Here is a 21,042-nt window from a genome sequence, read left to right as displayed (position 1 = left end):
ATGGAAAGCTCTTTACACAGAGGGTGGTGGGTGCTTAGAACGCGTTGCCAGCGGAGCTGGTAGACGCAGACACATTAGTGTCCTTTAAGATATATTTGGACAGGTATATGGATGGGCAGGGAGAAAATGGACCCAGACCATTAGAAAATAGATGACAGGTTAGACAGAGGATCTTCTCGATGTGAGTATGCTTGCTGAGCTGGAAGGTTAGTTTTCAGACGTTTCATCACTATTCGAGGTAACATCATCAGCGAGCCTCCGATGAAGCGCTGGTGTTATGTCCCGCTTTCTATTTATCTGCTTCGGGTTCCTTGGGTTTGAGATGTCATTTCCTCTGTTGGTGATGTCTTTTCTGTTTCTTTTTCTCAGAGGATGATACATTGGCTCCAAATCAATGTGTTTGTTGATGGAGTTCCGGTTGGAATGCCATGCTTCTAGGAATTCTTGTGCGTGTCTCTGTTTGGCTTGTCCTAGGATGGATGTGTTGTCCCAATCAAACAGGACAAATGGACAATCAAATGGACAAACGTGCAGAAAGCTAGCCACCAGGATACATGAACATCAACTATCCACATAACGACATGACCCACTATCACTCGTATCCTTACATACAGATGAGGAAGGACACCACTTTGATTGGGACAATACATCCATCCTAGGACAAGCCAAACAGAGACACGCACGAGAATTCCTCGAAGAATGGCATTCCAACCGGAACTCCATCAACAAACACATTGATTTGGAGCCCATCTACCATCCTTTGAGAAAAAGAACAGGAAATGACATCACCAACCCAAGGAAACCTAAACAGATAAAGAGGAAGCGGGACATAACACCAGCGCTTCATCGGAGGCTCACTGATGATGTTACCTAGAATGGTGACGAAACATCTGAAAACTAACCTTCCAGCTCAGCGAGCAAACTCACATCCAGAAACTCAACTTGAGGACAAATCTTCTCAAAACTCGCTAACAGAGGATCTTGATTGGCGTAGGCTTGGAGGGCCGGAGGGCCTGTTCCTGTGCTGTAATTTTCTTTGTTCTTTGCTCTTTGACCCGTGGGCACAGCCTTAAAAATAGAGGCGATAAACTTAAAACTGAAATGAGACGACATTTCTTCAGCCAGAGAGTGGTGGGCTTGTGGAATTCATTGCCATGGAGTGCAGTGGAGGCCAGGACGTTAGATGCCTTCAAGGCAGAGATCGACAAATTCTTGATCTCACAAGGAATCAAGGGCGACAGGGAGAGTGCAGGGAAGTGGAGTTGAAATGCCCATCAGCCATGATTTAAAAGGCAGAGTGGACCTGATGGGCCGAATGGCCTTACTCACACTCCTATGTGTTATTGTCTTATGGTCTTATACAGTCAACGCTGGGTCCCTGGGGACTGTTGCTGAATAAAGTGACCTTTAGTGCACTCACATAGTTCCTTGAAAGTGGAGTAGCATGTGAGACAGGGTAGGGGAGGACACATTTGTCATGATTGCCCTAATCAGTCAAAGCATTGGGCATAGGGGTTGGAATGGCATGTTGCTCCTGGGCAGGACATTGATGAGGCCACTTTCAGAATACTGCGCACATTTCGGTTGGCTCTGCTAAAGGAAGTAAGTTGTTATTTTTGAGAGGGTGCAGAAAAAAAGATTTAGAAGGATGTTCCTCGACTGGAGGGTTTGAACTGTCGGGAGAGACCGAATAGTTTGAAAGGTTTTCCCCTGGAGTGTCAGAGGCTGAGGGGTGACATGACAGAGGTTTATAAAATTTCAATTCCATGAATATTCTGAAGAACCAAGGTCCATTTCTCAGGAGGAGGGGAGGCCAAAAGTCAAGTGCTAAGTTCAAAGCTGAGAGCGGAACAACTTAGAAGGGAACTTAAAAAGATCAAAGAACAAAGAAAATTTGGCACTCCAAGCCTGGTCAAGCCCAGGCAGGTGGGTCTAGGATAGTTTGGGATTATGTTGGACATGGACGAGTTGGACTGAAGAGCTGCCTGACCCTCTAACTCTTTCACAAGCTCTATTCCCACCTCCATGTATTCTCTGGGACATACCAGAGCAAAGTACCAAACTTCAGTTCAATTAGTTTTGAGCAATTCCTTTGTATTAATTCTAATCTCCCACAGTTTCTCATTTTCACAGTCACTGTCCTGTAGAATTTCTGTAAGATTTTCTGTATCATCCTCTGTGGAGACAGAATTAATGTATTTCACTCAACAGTGGGTCAGTGCGGGTGAAGTAAAGAGACACGGCCTCTGTCACCAAGTGAATACATCGGAGCACTGCACTTAGGAGATGATGGACATGGCACCCACTCCTGCTCAGAGAGTTCCAGAATCTAAACAGTTCCATGAAACTGCCATTTGATGGCTATCGATGGGTTATTCTGAATCCCGTGACACAAAGCTGTCAGCACCTCATTTTAGAATCAAACTGTCTTCACACTTTGCAACTGGCATAGGTCCAGGGAGAGACAAGAATCAGTCTCCAGTCAAAATGTTAGTAACTGCAAGTGTGGCCAGAAGAGAACTGCAACTGGAAAGGGGCAGATTATGACTTATTCATAAACAGCACAGAGGCAGAAGTGAAGACTGGGGATATTATTGGTGATAAAGTGAATATTATGATACAGATCAGCTCTGGGCAAAATGGGCCAATGGTGGCTATGAATACTTTTCTTCATCCTCAGATGTTTGTAAGTGAAGCCATGGCATAAAAATTGAGTTTGTTACTGAAAGTGAATACAATAGCTTCCATCTTTGCCAAATACAGAAAATAGAAATCGAGATGCTGTTCACAAAGGCTTGCAGAATTAATAAATGGAAAGACACAGAGAAACTTACCAGGAACACCAACAAAAGCGAGAATGGGATAGTAACCTTCTTGAATAATTATCAGGACAGCTTCTATTCGCAATGTTAATGGTATCCAATTGAAAGTAAGCCAGTCAAGGCCATCGGATAAACTCCTGTCCATTGTTGGAATATTCCAGTCTATTCCTCCCAGATTCTGGTGCGTTGTCGGAACATTCCACTCCATTGTTCTCACATTCTGAGCCATTGTAGGAACATCCCAATCTGCTGGTCACAGATTCTGATCTCCCCACTCCCTGGAGCTGCTGATCCCAATCGTATTGAGGATCACACAGCCTCTGTTACTATGGGATAACACATTGGAAGAAACCCCTTATTAATAGAAGCCGGAAACCCTCCAGTGACACAGTCAGTATCCACAGGGACAGCCATTAATTTGATTCACTGAACAAACAGCTCCAGTTAACCCCTTTCACTATAACACTTTAAATGTAACATAAATACCTGTTCTGGGTGGGAAGCTGACATTGCCTGATATTGGTCTCAGTGCTCATCTCCAATTACTTTCACACTGTTAAACATAAAGGAGAAAGGTGAAGACTTCTTTTCACAGGCTCGATTACTCTACTGTGTAATCCACATGAGGCATTCGGTGTAACCACATTCCTAAGAGCCATTCAAGAGGTTGTCACTGCGCCGATGCCTCCTCCACTATCAGTGCCAATGTAAGCCCTGTCTCTGGACACAACTGTCCTGAAGAAAGACAGGAAATGCTGAACTTTCCTCTCATTGCCCTGGTAAGGCAACATTTTATCTTTAGCACAATACATTCAATAATTTGCCTCGAAAGTTGCAATCATTTTTTCACAGTTTATACACATTTTCTTTCCCATTTCCTTTGGCCTGAGCTTAAAAGTAAGCATTACATTTCCATTTGCCGTGTTTATTGGCATTAAAGAGTCAGAGACAGCATCTATGTGATTGGTTCGCAAACAGAAAGGAATAGCAGAATAGGAAATGCAGACTGGGCAGGAGTAAAGCGATATCCCCCAGTCACCAATATCTTCTTATAGTCAGAATAAAATAAAATGCAGAGAAGGAAAAAGAATATGCTTGGCCGAAAGAAAGGCGAGTGACAATGTAAACAAAACACAATAGTTTGGAATAGAGGAGAAATGATTTGATATGTATTCTGTCAGTGTGTGCAGATAGAAAAGACTGTTCAGGTATGCACGAGACATTCAGAGTTCACAACTGAGACATAGTTCACAAAATATGATGCAGACGATGTACAAAATTTATAAAACATTGAAACATTGCTTGATTCTCAGCTGATGTGTTCTGTTCCCATTCTCTCAAGATTTTCCCCTCTCTGGGTTTCGATGCTCTCCTATCTCATTCTTATCAGTTTTATTGTTATAAATTCCTGCTTTGTGTGTCCCACCTTATTTCAATTAATTAACACACGGCAAGGAAATAAATATACTGACCTCCTGGGTTCTGTCAAGGCTGGCGCCTGTCATATTCGTGTAGATGAAAGTTCTGGTATCAGACAGAGAATGCGAACATGTTACTCTGTTTTACATTCATTGTACTGAGGAACACAGCACACAGAAATTGCCAAAATAGCGAAGTACATTTACTTCTGTCAATGATCTATTTTTCTCTATTTTTACACCTCTTAATCCATATTCCCTCTCTGTTTCAGTCTCCCTCTCTGTTTATATCTTGTTAATAAACACTCCAATAGTGCCTGCTATCACATCTCTCAAACCTTCCTCTTTCAGTTGGATCTATTGCTCATTTGTGGATGTGATGTGATTATAATTGAGGAACGTCACTGCAAAGGAGGAAGGAAGTTGCCAGAGTTGATGGGAAGGGAAGCTGAGCAGGGAAAACAGTGGAGCAGCAATGGCAGGAGTTTCTTGGGATAATTCAGAGGCTCATTTTAAATTCCTCCCAAGGCAGAAGAAGCATACTCAGGGAGGACAAGGCAGCTGTCGGTAATACAGGAAGTCAGGGACAGCATAAGAGCAAAAGAGAAAGCGTTCAAGTGGTGAAGACTATTTGAAATCCAAAGGATTAGTAAGACTTGAAATTCCATCTTCGGGTAAATGATAAAAACAATAGGGAGGAGAAGATGAAATATGATGGCAAGCTTGTTAATAATATAAAAGAAGATTGCAAGAGGTCTTTAGATATATAACAAGGAAGAGAGGGAAGCATGAACAAACATGGGACTGCTGGAAATGAGGCTGGAGTAGTTATGTGAAACATAGAAATGGCAGAGTATCTGAATAGGGACTTTGCATCAGTCTTCACGGTGGAAGACACCAGCAGCCAGCCAGAACATAAAGCGAATCAGAGGCAGAGGTAAGTGAGGTGACCATCAGTAAGGAGAAGGTGCTGGGGCAGCTGAAAGATCTGAAGGTAGATAAATTAACCAGATCAGATGGACTGCGTGCCATAGTTCTAAGGAGATAGCAGGCAAGTTTGCTTGGCTTTGCTGGTGATCTTTCAGGAATCGCTGGAGTCAGAGAGGTCCCAGAAGACTGGAAAATATCACCCCGCTGTTTAAGGAGAGAGAGACACAGAAATCAGGAAATTATAGGTGATGGGGCAATGAAAAATATTTTGAACAAGGCTCAGTGGATCCTTAGTTTTGTGAATAGAGGTCCAGAGTATAAAAGCATGGAAGTGGTGGAGTTTCTTGAAAAAAAAAATTGATTAAGCTACAGCATAACAAGGGTTAAATTTACAAATTATATTACAAACAGAAGACTTGCAAGTGCGGTTGAAATGAAGGAAATCGGTTTAAAGCATACAGGAGCGCACATGACAAACAAATTGTCGCCTAGACCCTGTAGTTAAGGATGTCAGGAACAGCCTGTGAGTAAATTGAGTTTTAAAAAATCTAAAAAGCACAATGACAGCTGTTGCTGCAGAGGTCCTGATGTACAACAATGTCGTCAGTATTGAAGATGAAATAAAGCCGCATATTTGAAAAGATCGCAGACTCATTCCTCCTTTCTCAGCAACCCAAAACACACCTTCTAGGAGAAGCAGCATTTCACTTGTACTCTTTCAATCCAGTCTCCTGTAATTGCTGCTCACAATGCTGCCTGCTTGACAGTGGCGAGACCAAAGAGAGGCTGCTTTGCCAAACACTTCCACTCTGTCTGTAGGAATAACCCTAACCTCCTTGTTGCTTCCAATTTTGATAATCTACCTTGTTCTCATGCTATCATTTCAATTTTGGGTTCCTGCAATGCTTCAACAAAGGGCATCCCAAGCTCAAGTTACACCTCATTTTACGCTTTGTGCTTTATAGCTTGTAGGCCTTAATATTCAATTCCATAACTTCACAGCCTGACACCATTGGGAATGTTCTCCATTTTTCATACATTCTCCCTCCCGGTCTCCCAGTGACCTTGTCATGTTTGTTTAACTTGCACTCAATGGAAAGAACACATCTCCACCATTCACACCTGCATTTACTCCCATTTTGCATCTGTTTCTCTTTCACCACAACTAAATGTCCATTTGTCTTTTGCACTGTACACCACGCCCTCTGTTTTCTGTCACTCCTCCTCCACCTCTGTCAAGGTACTTTTTCAATCCTTTTCAGTTCTGAAAAAGGCTCACGCTGGGCTTGAAACCTTAACTCTGTTTCTCCGTCTCCACAGATGCGTCCAGACCTGCTGAGTTTCTCCAGAAATGAATCAGCACAAAATAAATTTTCAACAAAACATAGAACTGTGGACACTGGAAATCTGAAACAAAAACAAAAATTGCTGATGAAACTGAGAGCTTTGAAGAAGTGTCACCGGATCCGACAGATTAACTTTGCTTTCAATCCACAGATGCTGCCAGACCTGCTCAGTTTCTTCAGCAATTTCTATTTTCAAATTAATTCCAAAAGTGTGTGTCAAAGCTGCACAAACGCCCTGTCCAACATGGAGCACCATACACTGGGAAGTGAATGGCACAGCAAGGTGCACTAATTCATTGGTTAAGGCCGGCATCACTGGCACTACAGAGCACTTAATCATGGTCAGGGAGAGAAACAGGGAGAAGCACATTCACTTTAAAAACAGAAGATTTCACTGTGGGAAGCGAAAAGATTCAGATGAATGTGTTAAATGTGTTTTGAGGAATGTGACAAATTGGAGGCGTGACATCATGGAGAGACTCTGAGAAGAACAAGAACATTAAAATAGAAGTGTTACCACATCAGAACCCAGAGTAGGTCACTGAGTACAGGAGTGATGGGGAGTCGGACTGAACTGGGGGACAGGCAGTACAATTACATTGCACATATTGCAACTCAAAACTGGGCATTCATGTGGTGATGTAAACCACAGCAGCAGCAGCAGAAGCAGAATTGTGTTCAACCACAATCTGGAACTTTTTGTCCCAGAGAATCCCTCAGTCTATGGTTACCATGAAGCTGAGCAATGATTCAGTGACGAGCGCAGGCAAACACGCCGGGGTCAGAACCAACTGAACCGAAACTGATGCCAGCCCATTATAAATGCCAGATTTGGCTGCTTGCATTCCAAACAGCAGAACTAACACATTACAGACAGGGCAAAGTGATTGCAACAGACCAGAAGTCCTGCCATAACCAGTCATAAATGGTGATTGACAGTTAAACAATTCCCTGGAGGGGAGGCTCCACAAATATCCCCATCCTAAACAATGGAACAGCCCTCCACATCAGTACAAAATTCAAGGATGTAGTATCTGCGCCATTCTCAGCCAGAAGTATTGAGTGGATGACTTAGCTCACCCTCATCATGACCCCCTACAAAATCACAGATGCCAGTCTTCAACCAATTCGATTCACTCCACATGATACCAAGAAAAAGATGATAAACTAAAGACACGAAGAAGATAACTGGCCCTGTCGCCGTTCCTGCAATGGGACTGAAGGCTTGTACTGCACAACAAGCCGTGCCCCTGGGGAAGCTGTTTCATTCCAGCCACAACTCTGACACCGACCTGGCAATGTGGACAATCACTCAGCTGTGCCCAGTCCCTTGAGAGGAGAATAGTTACAATCTGACCAACTGCCACACCCTCAGTCTCATCAAGATCGTCGAATTGTTGGAAGTTGTTTTTGACAGAACTGCCAGGCAGCACAGAAATAACCTGCTCAGTGTGGTTTCTGATGGGTACCCATGTGGAGATGGTGCTGTTGTGGAAATATCATTCGATTACTAATCCAGACCAGGTTAATGCTTTGGCAGCCAAAGAATGTTAAGGCAATTAACAAAATACCAAAATTTCAAATCTGATGTCAGTAAAGGTGGGCCTTGAAACCAATATCAGTTGTAAAAACCAATGTGCATCAACAATGTACTTTCAGGATGCAAATCTACTGTGCTTTCCTGGTATGTCCCAAAATTGACTCCAGACCTGTGTTGAACTCATCAATTGTCTCTGAGACAGGACAGGCTGCAACATTACCTGCCAATTTTTGTACTCAATGCCTGGGCCAATGAAGGTCGGCATGTCACATGCCTTGTTAACTACCTTTTCCACCTGCATAGCCTGATCTGTGTACCTGGACACCCAGATCACACTACCTATGAGTGCTCTTCAGGGTTCTGCCATTTACTGGAAATTTTCCAGCTAGATGAGACCTTCCAAAATGCATTACCTCACATGTTTCCAGATTGAACTCCATCTGCCATCTCTCTGCCCAAGTCACCAACCTATCGATATTCAGCTTTGTCCTTTGATGGTCCTCATCGCTGTCCGCAATTCCAACAACCTTTGTGTCATCAGCAAACTTACTAATCAGACCAGTTATATTCTCCTATATTACAGATAGCAAAGGTCCTCATACTGATTCCTGAGGAACGCCACACTTTTGATCTCAATATGACCCAAACTATCTACACACCCTTCCCCAGACTCATCATCCACCACATCCTTCTCTCTGGTAAATACTGACACAAAGTGCTTATTTAATACCTCTCCATATTCCTCTGGCTCCGCACATAAATTCCCTTCCCTGTCCTTGAGTGGGCCATCCCTCTGCCTGGCTACCCTCTTGCTCTTTGTATGTATAGATGGGATTTTCCTCAATCTTGTTGGTCAATGAATTTTCATGACCACTTTATAGCCGCCCTGTCTCCTCGCATAAATTTCTTTAATCTTTCCTTATATTCCACCCTCGCGTTGTATATTCCCAGCCTCCTAGCCTTAATAAATGCCTCCGTTTTCTTTCTAATTAGGCCCACAATATCTCCCATTATCCAAGGTTCCCTAAATTTGCCGTACTTTCCCTCATCCTTACAGTAATGTACTTGTCCTGAGTTCCCAGCAACTTAAACTTAAAAGCCTCCCACATACCAGATGTGAAATTGCCCTCAAACATCTGTCCCAATCTCCATTCTTCAGTTCCTGCCTAATATTGTTATAATTATCCTTTCCCCAATTTAACCCCTTCTCTCGATCACTACAACTATCATTATCCATCAAGACCCGAAGCTTACTGAATTGTGATCACAGTCTTTGAGCTATTCTCTTATTGAGACATCGACTAACTGGACAGGTTCATTCCCCAATACTAGGTCCAGTACGGCCCCTTTCTAAGATGGACTGTCTACATCATGTTTCAAAAAGCCCTCCTGGATGCTCTTAACAAACTCTGCCCCATCCGAGCCCCAAGCACTAAGTGAGTCCCAGTCAATGTATGGGAAGTTATAATTACCCACAACAGCAACCTTGTACTTTTACATCTTGCCAAAGTCTGGCTACAAACCTGTTCTTCTATCTCCTGCTGACTGTATGAAGGCCTATAGTAAACACCAAACATTGTGATTGCACCCTTCCTGTTCCTGAGTTCTACCCATATTGCCGCGCTGTATGAGCCATCCGAGGTGTCCTCCAATGTTTCAGCCGTGATATTCACCTTAGCAAGTAGTGCAACTCCCCAACTCATTATCTCCCTGCCTCAATCCTGCCTGAAAGACCTGTATCCTGGAACGTTAAGCGATCAATCCTGTCCCTCCCTTAACCAACTCTCTGTAATAGCAACAAAATCACAGTTCTCAGTACTAATCCCAGCTCTAAGTTCTCCTGCCCTACCCGTTACACTTCTTGCATTGAAACAGGTGAACTTCAGTCTACGAGATCCGCTTTGATCAGCAACCACATCCAGCCTGTTCTTTCTCTGTCTTACTGGCTCTATTCTCTAGTTCCCTTTCAGTCCATTCACTTTGCATTGATTCCCACACCACTGCCAAGCTAATTTCAATCCTCCTGAGTGACACCAGTAAACCTCCCAGCCAGAATATACACCTATCCTTTTCAAATCCCAAAACATCAACTTTCCTGAACCTTTGATACTGCCTGGCCTGTTGTGATCATCCAACTCTACACCTTCTTATCTCAGATTCCAGCATCGGCAGTTCCTACTATCTCAGAGGAAGTTCTGGAAGGAAACCAGTTCACTTGCTGGCCACTGTCAGTACTGACCTCTCCCTGGTGCATACATGGCGCACTCTCTCAGTGTTGAAAATGCCTTCCTCTCCTTTGTTTATTTTCCTGGCTGATAAACCGTTATATCTCAATGCGGTCACAATGAACTGAAATTTTAATGTGCCCACACTGAATAGAAGCAGTTGACAATGTAATTGCACAATTTTCTGTACCACAGTCACAGTAACAGCAACACCACTATTGCTGCTGGAGTTGACTGGGGATGTTGGGGATGAAATGGCCTTGTGGAATTATTTCTAGACTGTTAATCCAAGGCCCCAGGTCATGACCCACACCCCAATTCAAATCCTGCCACGGCAGATTGAGGAATTTGAATTCATTGAAAAACCTGGAATGATGAAACTATTAATTCATCATTGATCATTGGAGGAAAAAAATACCACCTGGCTCACTAATGGCCTTCAGGGCAGGAAATCTGCCATCCTTACCTGGCCTGGCCTACATTTGACTCCAGACCAACAGCAATGTGGTTGACTCTCAACTGCTATTTGGAATGACCAAACCAGCCACTCAGATATATCAATCACCACAAAGTCTCACAGAAATGACACAGGACAGACCTATTTACAGAAATATACAGCATGTATACGGTAGAGATGCAAGAAAAAAGCTTAGAAAAACCTTCTCAAGGGCAACGAGGAAAGGGAAGTACATGCTGGTCCAGCCAGTCACACCCACAAACCATTAATGCATAAAGAAGATGACCACATTCAGGAAAGACAGACTGACGTGACACAGCTTACTTTAAGCAGGGACTTAGAAGTATATCTACATGGGCATGATATTCAGGAATATGGGAAAAGGCAAAAAAGTAATTAATTCCACATTTTATTTCCGTCCAACTTGATCATCAACAATACCCTTTTTTGCTTGTAGTTTTCTCTCGCTGTCTCTTTCTCAATTTATTCAACTCATTCCTTCCCCCTTCAAAACAAATATCCCTGTCACCAGCAGCAATCACAATATTTGCCCGCAGATTTCAGTTCTGATGTTTGTTCAGTTGACTTGAAATGTTAACTCCATTTTTATTTCATCAGAGACTGCCAAACTGTTCACTTTCCTCAGCACTGTTCACTTCCTCAGTTTTATTTTTGTTTCAGACCTCTGACAGGTTTCTTTCTTTGGTTTTACAGTTTTTTTTAAAATAAATTTCACGGGATGACAAAATCATTGGCAAAAGAAGCATTTAATGCCCATCATTAATTATCTTTAGCTGTGACCATTCTACATGGCAGTTTGAAGCCAAACACATTTTGTGGGTCTGAATTCACACTTAATTCTCCCCGGGTAATAACGTTAGATTTCTTTACCAGAGGAGATCAGTGAAATGAGATAGGTTTTTTGACAAATTGCTGCTGGTTTTATGGTTGCTACAGGTGAAATTGGCCATGGTTACAATTCTTATCATTAGAATGAAAGTCCTACCACCAATTGTGGTAGGAGTTGAAACGATATCTGTCTTGTCATAAGTAGTGTCTCTGCATTACCTGCTGAGTGACTTAACTACTCTATTATGGAGTCCCAATCGTTAGTTACTTTGAAAGCAAGAACAAGGGTGTGATCAAATTATTTGTAACTTGGAAGATTGGTCAGAAGACAGCTGGAACCATAAAGTCTGAATTTTGGCGGGGTGCGTAGTGTATTGATGCAGGTGGTTACAGCATTGCACATGGACAACAAGGCAGAGCCACTTAAACTGCAAAATGAAAACTTCCATCATTCTCCCTCACCACATACATCTTACATCACATAGATAATGGTTTATCCAGCCACAGCACAGAGGCAGAGGGGGAGATTGCAGATATTATGGAGCTGGTGTTGGACAAATTTGATGATGGAAACAATAGTAAGACATAAATCAAAAAAGGCCCTCAATGTTGTGAACAAGCCTTGTTCTCAGATGCTTGCAAAGGATGAGTCTAAAATTCATAGACAATGAAGCGAGGTTTTAATAGAAACTGAAGATAGTTCTTTCCATCTTTTCCAAATACAGGTAACAGAAACGGCAACAAAGTTGCATATGCCTTGCGGCAGTAGTGACTGGGCAGAGATCGAAAGGCTTACCAGGAATACCAACAACAGCGAGAATGGAAGAGTAACCAGCCTGAATAATCATCAGTACACCTTCTATTCGAAGTGGTAACGTTGACCAAGATGCAGTAAGATAATAAAGACCCGAGGATAAACCCCTGCCCACTGTTGTAACATTCCAGTCTATTGTTCTCAGATTCTGATCCATTGTTGTAACATTCCAGTCTATTGTTGTCAGATTCTGATCCATTGTTGTAACATTCCAGTCTATTGTTCTCAGATTCTGATCCATTGTTGTAACATTCCAGTCTATTGTTCTCAGATTCTGATCCATTGTTGTAACATTCCAGTCTATTGTTCTCAGATTCTGATCCGTTGTTGTCACATTCCAGTCTATTGTTCTCAGATTCTGATCCATTGTTGTAACATTCCAGTCTATTGTTCTGAGATTCTTATCCATTGTTGTAACATTCCAGTCTATTGTTTTCAGATTCTGATCTCTCCGCCCCCTCTCTCTGCAGCTGCCGATCCCTGTTAGTGCTGTCGCTGATGCTCCCGCTTGTACTATGGGATATGACATTGAACAGAGCGCCTTAGTTATAGGAGAGGGAAAGCTTTCTGTGACGCAGTTAGGATCCATAGAGGCTGACATCAATCATTGTCACTGAACAAACAGTTCCAGTTAACCCCTTTCAATACACCTTCAGTGAACCTTTGGTTCACAATTGAAACTGGGCTGGATTGGATCTTAACATCATTGTCTATTTGTTGCATGCTCCATCACCAATTGCTCTAAAGATGTATGTGGTGAGGGAGAATGATGGAAATTTTCATTTTGCAGTTTAAGTGGCTCTGCCTTGTTGTCCATGTGCAATGCTGTAACCACCTGCATCAATACACTACGCACCCCCCCAAAAAAACAAGCAAAATGTCATTACTCTGCTGATTGTACAAAAAAAATGCTGACCAAAATTGGGTTGGCCTTGCAGAGAAAGTGTGGATTTCTGACTGCTGTAATAAAACAACATTGTGTGTTGAAGATACAAAGTTCTTCATTGCAGTTTATGTGCTTTAAAGCAGTAACATTCACATTTCTTGATTCAATTGACCAAAACTAAAATCAAATGTGGTGTGTACAAGGATGTTGTTCATTAAAGCCCATGGACTAAAGAGCTAGGGACAGAATGAATGTGACATTGGTTCGGAGACAGAGGGGAATGGGGGCAGTGGCTGTAGAGACTGGAGAGGAGCACAGTGATATCCCAATGTCACCAGTATTTAGCTAGCACTTATTCTGACAGATGGAATGAAATGTAATGTAGAGCAAGGAAACAGATTATATTTGGGAGATGGAATGCCAAATAACAATATGAACACACCATGATAATTTTAAATGTAATAGGAAATTATATTTTATGTAAACACTGTTTAATCATGGTGTATGCAGAATGATAAATTGTTCATATACGCACAGGATATTCAGAAATAAAAGCAGACAAAGATTTCAAAATGACAAAGTTTAGAGCTGGATGAACACAACAGGCCAAGCCGCATCTTAGGAGCAGAAAAGCTGACATTTTGGAATTTCAAAATGTTAGGTGTATAGGGATTTTACAGGATACTAATAGTAGGGATATAGTTCACCCCCTGCTGGTGCAGAGATGATGGGCTGAGTGACCTCCATCTTTGGTGTAATTATTCTGAGATTGGTATGAAAACGCTTCAGAGCCTGAGGGGAAACACTTTCAGTGAAGGGCACGGATTGTGCCATCATGAGTAATCTATTTCTGTTGTCCCATGAAGTGCAGCTGCCTTGGAAATTTATTTTCAATCAAAATCAATTTCCTGAAATTCCTGCATTGAGGACGATATTCACAGAATATTTTTAATAAAGAAACAGACACTGGTGTAATACACCTGTAGTCAGCCCAATGGCTCTCACAGAATCAGGGATGGACGATATTGTCCAAATATAACCAAGTTCAACATCTGGACCTATCAAGAAAAGCAAAATCCTGGAGATTAAGGAAACCTGAAATAGAAGATAGTGGAGAAACACAATATACGAGGCAACATCTGGAGACAGATTTTGAGTTAACAGATCTGGTCTGTTATGAATCTGTTCTAAAAAAGTCATATTGCAGATGCTGCTAGACATGATAACTTTTATTCCAGCATTTCTTTTCTTTCTTTTGGACTGTCACAATTTGTCTGATTTGAATCAGAACAGTGAAGCTGCCATTTGAGTTGACCTTCAAGTAATTGGGAATGGTCATTAAAGGAGACATTGCAACGTTTCTTTAATAAAGATCGCAAGTTTCGATGGCATGTTACATTGAGATAAACTGCCATGAAAAGTTTGAACTCAGTGGCACTGATATCGCACGATCAGTCCTCTAATTGAAAAGGATATGGATCCTTAACACAATGTCATACCATGCCCCTGATTTCGCTGGGGTTACACTCATCCAGCAAAGTCTTACCTTTCTGAGACTTTGGGCTCAACTTTGAAAACATAAAATATCTTGATATTTTTATTAGGACGCACTCAACCATGGGTTTTAGCAGGCACTAGCAAAGGCTGAGTTTATTTGTCATCACCAATAGCTCTGGAGAAAGTAACAGCAAGCTAACTTCCTGAAACACTACCAATCCAAATGCTGCAGACGTGCACACAGAGCTGTTTGTTAGGGATTCCAGGATTTTTTTTCAATACATTATAGTCAAGGAACAGCAATTTAGTGCCTATCCAGGACGACAAGTGACTTGAATGACTACTTTCAGAGATTGATTTCCCATTGTCCAGTCGAGGACATTACCAGTGCAGGATTGTCTCCAATTTGCATTGATCACATTTTTGTTCAGGGTCCACAATGCCACAATGAGTGAAGTAACATGGGTGGCATGGGACATTACTCTGATCTCACTTCAAATGATGTTGGAACATGAGCTAAAACACTAAAGAGTGAAAGTACAGAACACTGTGCTCATTGTTCTCACAATTTTCCAAAGCTTTTTTTTTCTGTACGGACTTCCAATTCTGTCAGCAGAAGTTTGTCCTATTTGTGATGAGGCTAGTTGGTGTCTGGATTGCACTGCTTAGGAGGGTGGTTGAGGCAGGTAACATCCCAAACTTTAAAAGCGTTTGGATCAGCACCTGGTGGTGTAGTCTCAATGGGCCTTTTCTCAATTGTATGGTTCTGTGTGGGAGCAGCCATGAAAGGTCTGATGTATTCTGAAGTACTGGCCAATGGTACTTGTTTGTCTGTTCCATCAACTGTGCTCAGAATGTGTTTCAAAACAGCATCACTCACACAGTATTAGCACTTACTCAGCCGAGGACTGCCCAGCTATCTCTGAAGACAAACAGGATTTTTCAAATGGTCAGTGCAAGATTATTCCAACTGTTGATCGCCATTATTTTAACGAAACCAATAAAATGGATACAGCTTTCCCTTCATAAGAATAAAACATTTTATCTGTTGTGGCGTCATTCCTAAAAGATGAATAAACTCCTTCTTCCCATGCACTCACTTTGAGAATGTATTTGTTTTCCGGCCGATTCTTAATCCCCACTCCACTCCAGTGCTGTTTCCATGATCTGGTTCCATGCTCGTGCCACTCGAATATGCATTTCCAAAGAGAATATTTCTGTTTGAGCCAAGATTGTGAATGCTTACAAACTAACAGATCATGTTCCTCAGCACCGCTTCACAGTCCTCAGTTCCTGCAGTAGTCTATGTCGTTATTCCAAAATATGTGGCACCATTCAGGTTTAGCTGATGAATGGATAACACGAACAGTTCTTCAGTGTTGCCGGGCAGGAATTATCTCCAACAGGAGGCAATCCAAAAGCACCACCTTGATATTCAATGAGATAATCAACTTCCAGTGACAAATATCCTGTGTGTAACTATTCATCAGAAATTCACCAAATCATAGAGTCAGAAAGTTGTGAAGAATGGAAACAGAGGCTTCAGTTCACTTCATCCATACTTGTAATTGTACCAAACTCCATTACTTCCCCTTGCAGCTCATTGCACACACTCACCTCCCTCTGTGTGAAAAAGTTACCCCTGAGGTTCCTTCTAAATCTTTTCCAGCTCACCTTAAACTCGCACCCTCTAATTTTGGACTCCCCCACCCCGCTGAAAACACCTTGTCTAGATACCCTATCTATTCTCCTCCTGACTTTATAAATATCAGTAAGGTCACCCCTCAGCCTTCGAATCTCCAGGCAAAAGCCTATTCAGTTTCTCCCTGCAGCTCAAATCTTCCAACCCACGCAACATTCTTATCAATCTTTTCTGAACCTTTTCAGTTTTCACAAAATCCTTCCGATAGCAGGGAGATGAGAATTGCGTGCCATATTCCAAAAGTGGCCGAACCAGTGTACAGCCGCAATAGGACCTCCCAACTACTACACGCAATGCACTGACCAACAAAGTCAAGTTGTACCAAATGCAACAGGAGTAGACTCCCAACTTTAAGGGCATTTAAATGCACATTGGATAAACATATGGATGATAATGGAATAGTGTAGTTTAGATGGACTTCAGATTGTTTCACATTTCGGCACAAGATCGAGGGCCGAAGGGCCTGTACTGCACTGTAATATTCTGTGTTCTATGTTAAATGCTTTCTTTACTGTCCTATCTATCTCTGAATCCACTTTCAAGGAACCAAGTGCCTGCACACCAGGGCTCATTGCTCAGCAATACTCCCCAGGGCCTTACCATTTAGAGTACAAGTGCTGCCCCAATTAGATTTCCAAAATGCAACATGTCAGATTTATTCAAATTAAATCTGCCTGCCATTCCTTGGTCCATTGTCCCATCTGATCAAGATCCAATTGTACTCTGAAGTAACCTTTTTCAGTGTCCACTACATTTCCAATTTGGTGAACTTCTAGCTGCAAGTTTTCAAGGTCAATTAATGCCGGTCTAGCTACACTAAAATCCCAAATGAATTAAAAAGAAAGTCTGATTTTACAGAAAAAATATTGATCTATAGAGCTAATTGCTGTCTTTGAGGTTGTGGGATATATTTGCAAAATGCAGTTCATGCATAATGTGAAAGAAAAAGACAAATCACAGCTCAGGTCACAGATCATTAAAGATAACGCAGCATTTTTTGAAGCAGCTGGAGGAGCACTCAAAATGCCATGCCGAGTGGGTGTCGACTTCAAGATTATTGTGATTAATGTAGTTTTGTTTTTTTGACTGGAATAGACATGTTGAGCTGAAGGTCCTGTTTTTATGCTGAATGGCTCTCTGACCTTAATTTTTGAAAACAGAAAAAGCAGTCTCACAATTTCCATAATACGTCAGCTTTTGTGCTCCTGAGATGCTACTTGGCCTCCTGTGTTCATCGAGCTTCACACTTTGTTATTTGGATTCTCCAGCATCTGCAGTTCCCATTATGCCTGATCACAATTTCCATATGTTGTGAGCATCAAGTGGTGAAGACTACAATCTCCAAGACCACACAGCATCCTGGCTTGAATCTATATCATTGTCCATTCACTGACACTTCTTCAGAATCCTGAATGTCTCCATGAAACATATGTTAGTGTCCCTGGGTTTCACCATCATATTCTGAATGGCAATTAGACAGAGGCAATAAATGTTGGTCTTGCCAACAAAAGTCATCTCAACACTCCAAATAAAAGTAATCTGTACTATTAAGGACATATATTCAGCCCAATCTGTTTACGAAAGCAGTTTTATTGAGATTTTAACTTTGTTCTATGTCTCTGATCTTCCTGAAAAACCATGAAGCTTTCCTGAGTATTTTCATCGTGTCGTTTAAAAATCATATTTGGAAGTTGTACACTTCATTATGAAAGGCAGAGCCTTCGTGGCCATGTGAAAACTTGGATCAGGAGTAACGTGAATAGAAAAATCAAACCAAGTCCTCCATATGGTGAGCTCTTGAATGATGTGGCCTCAAATAAACGTTCCTCTCCACCCCGTATAACATTGGTGTGTTATTCTCAGTCAAGAATCTGTCTGCCTCTCCCTTCAGAATATTCAATGATTTATCCTCCATCTCTCTCTGGAAAGACTTCCATAAACACACAATCCTTTGAAAGGGTAAAAGAAATAAGTCACCATTGTCTAACTGAGACATTCTCCAATTTTACAGTCCATCCACTGGTGGTAATCTCTTGCACAAATGGAAATAATGTTTCAGCATTCAACTTGAAAAGACTGCTCGGAATATTTTGCGTTTAAACAAGATCGTGTGTCATTTGCCAAAAGTCCAATAAATCCAGGGCCAGTCTGGTCATGATTTCCCCTGAAGATAAATACATCTCAAAGGAATCACTTCAGTCAATCATCTTGGGATGGCTTCTGATTTCATCATGCACACAGTCTAATGCAGTCTCACCAGTACCCTGGAAAAGTGGCCAAAAACTGCCCTCTTCGGCCTTGAGACTGCTCGACCATGTCCTGCAGCAAACCAGGTACTACAGCCACATCACCTTCCTTAGTACCTGCCTATGGAACCAGATCATCCCCATTGGACTACAGTCCACATTCAAGCCTTCCCAATTTGGCTCCAAAAGTGATAATGTCTACATCCAGAACATTAAGACACTTCAGAAGCATCTTTCCCTGCGACTCCTGAAACACACACTCGCAGCAATGCAACGGCAACTCCAGGCACTGCAATCCAGCCTACCCCAGCTCACAACCTCCTTCTCTCAGACCTGCAAAGGACCTCTCCTGTTTTTTTATTCTTCGTAGGATCCAGAAGCTGAACTCACAATTCTACTCAGCTTCAGTGGACACAAAAAACCGTAAGTACTGGAAACCTCCTGGTGCCTACCATCCCAAACGGGCAACCTACACTTTCCAAATCCCCAACCCGACCCAAGAACTCGCCCACAATGTGCCCGCCAGCTCTGGCCATGTGGCCACTCTCGGAGCAACTGGGGATGGCGTCACATCCTCCGCCGCAGGATACACCATTTCCGGGACAGCGAATGCCACCACCTCCATATCCATGTCCAACACCATAGACACTGTGGACACACCTACCGTCACCGCAGCTGCCTCCTCCTACCCTGCTCCTCCCACCACCAGCGCAAACGGCAGTCCGCCCACCACCGATCCAACTCCACCCATGCCAATGCAACTCTGCCCACAACAATCTCCGATGTCACTCCACCCACAGCCTCCACAGCGAGCAGCTCCAGAGGAGACAGAAACACTGAGCCCTGTCGAGTCTTCACCATCCCCACAGACCTCCCCCTTACTCAGGACAAACGATCAGTCCTCAGTAAGGGGCACACCTTTGTTCCCCTCCACACACACATCAATCAATACCGGTCACGCTTGGACGTTGAGTTGGTTTTCTGCCGCCTCTGCCTCCATGCTTACTTCTCTAACCATGAGCCTAACCCTCCCTCTACTGACCCCTTCATTCACCTCCAATGCACCCCCTCCTCCTGGGCACCATCCGAAGGTCCTCTACCCTCCCTCGACCTCTTCATTACCAACTGCCATTGTGACATCAAACGCCTCAACCTCTCCACCCCTCGCACTCACTCCAACCTCTTCCCTGTAGAACGTTCAGCCCTCTGCTCCAATCCCAACCTCACCATAAAACCCATGGACAGGGGAGGCGCAGTTGTAGTATGGCGCACTGACCTCTACATCGCTGAGGTTACACGCCAACTCTCCAACACCACCTCCTACTGCCCCCTTAATCATGACCCCACGCCCGACTACCAAACTATCATGTCCCAAACCATCCACAACCTCATCACCTCAGGTGGCCTCCCACCCACAGCCTCCAACATCATCATTCCCCAACCCTGCAACGGCCGCTTCTGTCTCCTTCCCAAAATCCACAAACCTGCCTGCCCTGGTTGACTCATTATCTCTGCCTGCTCCTGCCCCACTGAACTTATCTCCACCTAACTGGAATTCATTTTTTCACCCTTAGCCCAGGAACTCACTACCTATGTCTGTGAGACCACCCACACTCTCCATCTCCTACAAAACTTACAATTCCCCAGTCCTCAACATCTCATCTTTACCATGGACGTCCAGTTCCTATACACCCGCATTCCCCATGCTTCTTCCTATCCCGTAGGCCCAACCATTGCCCCAACGCTGACACCCTCATCCACCTTGCCAAACTCGTCCTCACCCTCAACAACTTCTCTTTCAATTCCTCCCACTACCTACAAAAGGGGTGGCCATGGGTACCTGCATGGACCCAAGCTGTGCCTGCCTCTTTGTAGGTTATGTGGAACAATCCCTCTTCCATACTTACACAGGCCCTAAACTCCACCCCTTCCTCCATTACACTGATGACTACATCCCCGCCGCCTCATGCATCCACGAGGAGCTCAAACAGTTCGTTCACTTCACTGACACCTTCCACCACACCCTTAAGTTCACCTGGACCATCTCTAATGCCTCTCCCTCCTTCCTGAATCTCTCTGTCTCCATCTCTGGCAACCACCCAGAAACCAATATCCATTTCAAGCCCACTGACTCCCACGGCTACCTGTAATACACCTCTTCCCACCCACCTTCCTGCAAAAATGCCATCCCCTATTCCCAATTCTGCCACAACTGCTCCCAGGTTCACGAGTTCCACCCCTGTACATCTCAGATGTCCTCGTTTTTCAAGGATGGCAACCTCCCCCCACTCAGTGTTTTTGAACTCCCTC

This window comes from Stegostoma tigrinum, unplaced genomic scaffold (assembly GCF_030684315.1).
Source record: "Stegostoma tigrinum isolate sSteTig4 unplaced genomic scaffold, sSteTig4.hap1 scaffold_58, whole genome shotgun sequence".
In the NCBI taxonomy this organism is placed as follows: Eukaryota; Metazoa; Chordata; class Chondrichthyes; order Orectolobiformes; family Stegostomatidae; genus Stegostoma; species Stegostoma tigrinum.
Note: the sequence above shows the minus strand (reverse complement) of the source record.